This window comes from Microtus ochrogaster, chromosome 17, assembly GCF_000317375.1.
Source record: "Microtus ochrogaster isolate Prairie Vole_2 chromosome 17, MicOch1.0, whole genome shotgun sequence".
NCBI lineage: Eukaryota > Metazoa > Chordata > Mammalia > Rodentia > Cricetidae > Microtus > Microtus ochrogaster.
In genome coordinates, this window is record NC_022019.1 from 3,481,596 (window position 1) to 3,487,783 (window position 6,188).

Here is a 6,188-nt window from a genome sequence, read left to right on the forward strand (position 1 = left end):
CCATGCTCCTGTAAATTACCCTCCAAACTCCTAGGTAACACAGACATGAAATCATGAAAAGAGAGGTGGGGAGTGGGAAGATTGCCAGGAGTAGAAGGGACAAGAAAGAGTAACACGTCTGTGAATATGATCGAAATACATTGTGTACATGTATGAAAATGTCACAACACAACCCATTATCATATATAATTAATGTATGCTAATAAAAACACTAAAAGTATTCCATTGTATGGATATACCATATTTTATTACTTGAAAGACATTCATATTATTTTCATCTTTTAAACATTATGAATATTCACATACAAGGATTTTAGGGAGTTATTTTATTATTTCTGTTTTTTTTTTTTTCGATACAGGGTTTCTCTGTGTTGCCCTAGATATTCTGGAATTCACTCTCTATACCAGGCTGGCTTTGAACTCACAGAGATCTGTCTGCCTCTGCCTCCAGAGTGCTAGGATTAAAGGCGTGCGCCACCACCGCCCAGCTGGTTTTTAGGGTTTTCAGGAATTTTGTTTTGTTTTGTTTCACAGTGTGGGGGGGGGGGTTGAATCCAGAGCTTAGAAAAGGCAAAGGCAAGCACTCTGACCATGAGCTGCTCACCCTCAGATGGGGACTACAACTTTCTAGGTTGTAAACATGTTTGCTATATACCCAGGAATAGACTTTCAGGCTTATATGCTGTCTTTGCCTATTTGGACTACAAAATACTATAAACAGGCAACTTAAAAAAATTGTCTTTCAAGTTTTGGATGCTAAGAAGTCCATTTGTGTCTGGTCAGAACCCCTTTGTTTCATAAATGGTGTATTCTAGCTATGTCCATGTTTAAGAGACAATGAGCTAATTAAAGTCCAATTAGAACTTGTGGTTTAATCAGATGTGCCATATTTTAGTACTATTATTTTGGAGGTAAGGTTTCAACTTAGGAATTTGGTGGGTATCTCACAATAAACCTGTGTTTAGCTTTTTAAAGGAACTGCCAACTTGTTACAAAACAACTGGCCATTGTTCATTCTTTTCAGCAATCTATGTGAACTGCAATTCCTATAGAAATCAGAGGGTGGAGTGGAAAGCTTTGAAACACTCTTCTGGACGCGATTTGTCTGTTGCTTTCACGGAATCCCAGTAGTTGTGGCTACCTATGCAGAACTGCATAAGATGGAACCATCAATATCCCATCATCGGTTGGAGGAAAGAACCTTAGGCCCTACCCCGAGCTGAGGAACCATTGGCAGGTAAAGACTGCTAAGGAGAGAGATTAATTTTTCTCCAAGGTGTAGCTACTGATGATGAATGACACTAAGCATCACCTTAGATATTTATGGTCATTCATCTCCTGTCTATTAATATCCTTTGCCCACCAAATTTATTTATCTCTTTCCAGGCATGGGGGTACATGCCTTTAATTCCAACACTGAGTAGGCGGAAGCCGGTGGTTCTCTGTGAGTTCAAGGCTAGCCTAGCCTACATAGAGAGCTCCAGACCAGCCAAGGCTACATGGTGAGACCTCGTCTAAAGAAGAAAACAATAATAATGGTAATAATAATAAGAAATCTATTTATTTCAAATTATAACAGGCTTTTGTATATTCTAAATACAAATTTCTTAGAGAGATTCTTTTCCTTTTTTCTTTTTTTGTTTTTTTTTTTTTGTTTGTTTGTTTTTTCAAGACAGGGTTTCTCTGTAGCTTTTTGGTTCCTGTCCTGGAACTAGCTCTTGTAGACCAGGCTGGCTTCAAACTCACAGAGATCTGCCTGCCTCTGCCTCCTGAGTGCTGGGATTAAAGGCGTGCGCCACCACCGCCCGGCATTAGAGATTATTTTCAAATATTTTTCTTATTCTGTAGAGTTTGTTCCCTATATTTTAAAAAATTATTTTATGGCTGTGCAGCAGTGGCACACCTTTAATCGGGAGGCAGAGGCAGGCAGACCTCTCTGAGTTCGAGCTCAGCCTGGTCTACAAAACAAGTTCCACCACAGCCAGCCAGGGCTTTTACACAGAGAAACCTTGTCTCAAAAAAACAACAATAACAAAAAATATTTTATGTATGGTGGGTGTTTTGCCTGCACATGGGCACCATGTGTGTTCCTGATGCCACAAAAGCCAGAAGAGGGCGTTAGATTCCCTGGAACCAGAGTTGTAGACACTTATGAGCTGCCATGTGGGTGCTGGTACTGAACCTATGTTGGAGCACATGCTAAACCAGTATTCTGCCACAGACTTACATGAACCTGCCCCTCACATTGTGATGAATCCCAATTCAGCTAACTTCCTTTGTGTTACATTTTTATGTCTAACCCAACAAGCCACTGCCTTACCGGCGGCTTTGGAGGGCTAGTGTTGGGTTTCCTCTAAGAATGCTGATTTTAGTCTACAATCCATTTCAGCTCCCTTTTTGTGTATAGTGTGAGGCGTGGGTCTAACATCGTTCCTGGGTGGATAATCTTTCTGGTGTTTTCGCTGCCTGAAGAGGGTGTGCTGCGCTCCACACCTGCCTGCTTATTTCAGTACCCTACGCGCTAACCACACAACTACGACCATGCTATTATGAGCACATATGAACCTTGGGTATTTATTTTGACAAAGTTCATGACCTATCCTGATGTTCAAACACTCAAACTGAATCAGAGAGAGAGAGAGCAAGAGAAGGTAAAATCCCACATGGTTTCCTAGAAATAAATAATAAACAAATAAAATAAACTGAACTGAGAACAGCAAATGCAAGGAATGCATATTTCTTTTCCCGTGGAGCAGAGGTTGCATTGCTATCTCAGAGGTCTCCTTCAGTTGCCGTAGGAACCAGAACTATGCTTTTGCTCACACATTTTTCATTGCTTCATAGCTTACCAGTTTTTTCACGTTCCCCTCCCCCATCTCCGGTCCCCCTCCACAAGGCCTAACCGCTTAGAGGAAAACAGTGGCTGTTTAACCTTCCTTCCTACCCTGCATTCCCTGGTTTCTGTCTCCTTGGTAGCTTCTCATCCCTGACAATCTGCCTACCTAGTATTCGAAAGGAATAATCCATTATGCTTCCAATTAAATTTCAAGCCCCATCTTATATGTTCATGCTTGAAACCCCCTCCTTTCAATCCCATCATTATGTTTTGTATCAATACTCAAATAACTTTGAAAGTACACCACGGGGGAGGTCTGGATAAAAAGCCGAAGTCAACCTGAGGATTACCAAGTCCAGGGCTGCATCCGAGGACAGATCTGCGAGGTATCATTTGGTCTAAATCTAAGTCCAGTGCTTGGTACCTTATTTGGATATTGCTGCTTTCAAAGCCTGAGCTGTTCTTCCAAACACTGGAGTTCTCGGCTACTTTTCAGCATGATGTAAGTACCACAAGTATTGCATTGTCTTAGAGGCTTGGGGAGGGGGGTGTTCAGATAACAGACTACATTTAAATATGTTAGAAAACATTAGAAGTAAATATTTAAGAAATGTACTTGAAGACCTCACTTGATGAACTAGAAGGGGGAAATGTCCTAGTTTCAAAGGTTTGAGTTTTGGCTCCTCTTTAATCTTCAAAGCAGCAACAGCTTGAAATACTCAAAGTGAAGGCCTGAAAGAACCGGCTGCACCCACCCTAATTCTTTTTCCAAATGTATTTGACCAAGGGTCTCTGCCTCCCGGTGCTTTATACCATTCAAACAGTTTGCTGGCTTTTTAAGGTAGCATAAAGTCTCTTTCAAAACTATAATTTAAATGGGGCAGTTATTTACAATATTAAATATTCCCCCCATCACTACTTACTGAGGTAGATTGAGGAAACATGGTCAGCCAGCCATCCAAGTGGCACATTCTATAGTGGGAGGTTGTTCAGAAAATAGCTTACTGGGAAATGGTTAGAATGTGGAAGCTGAGGCATTAGAGGGCTATGAACCACCTCACTTGGCTTCAGCAAGTTTGAGGAAAAGGAATATTCAGAAAGGACAAGGATATTTTTGGTTCTAAAGACATGTTAGAGAAACTAGTCACTCCAGGCTTACCGGAACACACACAGGTCATGAGGAATAAATCTGGGCCTCGTTCCTGATTCCATTTTAATTTTCTGCCCTAACCTTCTAAGCCTCCAACCCATCCGCATCTTCTTTTTCTTTTGCGCCACTTCTAATGTCCACTGCCGTCTAGAGTATTCGTCCTTTACAGTGCGTTACATTGGTGCTTTGCCTGCATGTATGTCTGCGTGAGCGCTGGACTCTGGAGTTAGACAGTTGTGAGGCGGGTGCTGAGAACTGGACCCCGATACCTGGGAAGAGCAGTGAGTGCTCTTAATCGCTGAGCCATCTCTCCAGCCCAGGCCACAGAGCCTTTGGTGATAACGTGAGGAAACAAACAGATGCATGAAATGTTCACACAGGAGTTCCTTAATAATGAGGTTTCTCTATAGGCGAGATTCTCTGATATTGATACCAGTATGTTTTCTATATCCTTTGACCCATCTATCTGTAAATGTACACATAACATAACTCTTATTTGAAGTTGCTAAAATTCACACGCAAGGAAAAAAATCTGAAAATCCTGCCCTAGAATCTAGTAACTGCCCTAGCCACTCTGTCCATCCCACAGAGGATGTGACACTGAATGCAGTTCTTAGTGGTGACAGAAAAGGCCATGATGTGGCAGGTTTTGAGTTGGTAGAAAGACTAAAATCAAACCAAACAAAACTCCTCATGACTCCAACACAAATTAACATTTGTGGGGTTTCCTTCTAGTCTTTTTTTTTTTTTTAATCTATTTTAAAATAGGTGAGTTTTTGATTTTACAGCTTCATGTACATACATTTTTCTACAGATTTTTTTTGTTTGTAGTTTGTTTTGAGGAAGAATTTCTGTAATAGCCCTGGCTGTCTTGGAACTCACTAGACAGACCAGACTGGCCATGAATTTAGAGATTCACCCTCCTCAGCCTCCAGAGTGCTGTGCCACCATTCCTGGCTTGTATAGATTTTCTACTCTAGCAAGCAATTCTCCACATCATTAAAAATATTCTCCTATTTTTTCCCAACACCATGCTTTCATCAACACTTCTCCCGCCTGAACAACCCTGATTCCAAGTCAACTCCTTGCACGGTAGCAGTAACTGGAGTGGCAAGCCTGGTGAGAGGCATCAGTTCCTCCATGATGAACAGCTAGTGTAAGGCGAGTGGTTTCCCTTTTGTTTCCACCCCCAAACCTCTGGCATTTGACTAAGTTTCCCCACTTTCACTCCCTTGGGGGTGCCCACCCCTTTCTGGAGGTATTGTCGATGAACAAAGGGTTATCTGCCCAGTAGATTCCCCTTTGAAGTGCCTGAGGCACTTCAAGAAGTCCAAGAGACTTAAAACCACGCTCTTTTACAGTGTGTCTTATCTGAGTCTTCCCGACCTAAATAAATTTTGAGCCATGGATTTGCTAGAGGAGGCAATTTCCCTGGCTTGCTGATTCTTTAACAGAGTGCAACAGTTAGTGGGGAAGGTGGGATTGGGCCGTTCTCCACCTTCACTCAGTCTTCAACAGGTAAAGGTCTTCCCTTTGTGAGCACCGGTTCAAAGCTCCTTGGATCTCTTCGAGGTGTGGCAGAGGATGAGGAAGACAATGTGCGTGGACCCAAACCACTGAATATTCTAAGTTGAGGATGAAAAGTCGCAAGTGCGCGCAAACAGTTGGCGAGGGTAGAGAAGCGGTCTCGGGCAAACCGCTGCCGGGAGGGGATGTTTTCCCGCTTTTCCCGCGGGAGCGCAGGGGCCGGCTCTGGCATCTGGCGGGCACTTGGGTCCGAGGGGTAGGAATGCTCGCCCACGCCCGGGGGTCCAGCGGAGCCGAGGACTGCCGGGGCCCTGCTTGCCAGGCAACTTTTGTGACTCATTCGCCCCTCTGGCCTTTCTCCTGCTTTTGTGGGATGGGATGTTCAAGACAGACATCGTAAAGTTTCTGCACCCCAACTCCTCTCCCCAGCTCCTCCGCGCGATGTCCCCGCACACGTCCCGGGCCTGGGAACTTCCCGCGGCAGCTTCTCACGCACGCAGCCCAGACCCCGCTGCAGGCGCCGCCTCGGCCCCGCTCGCGCCCCTGCCCCCTCCCCAGCTCCGCAGCCCGAGAGCCCGGATGTTGGATTCCATCCCTGTGCCTGGTCCTTCATTTCCATAAAAGGGCAGCGCTCAGAAGGGCCGAGATTGCGGCCGCCGCCTCCCCCCGCGGCGC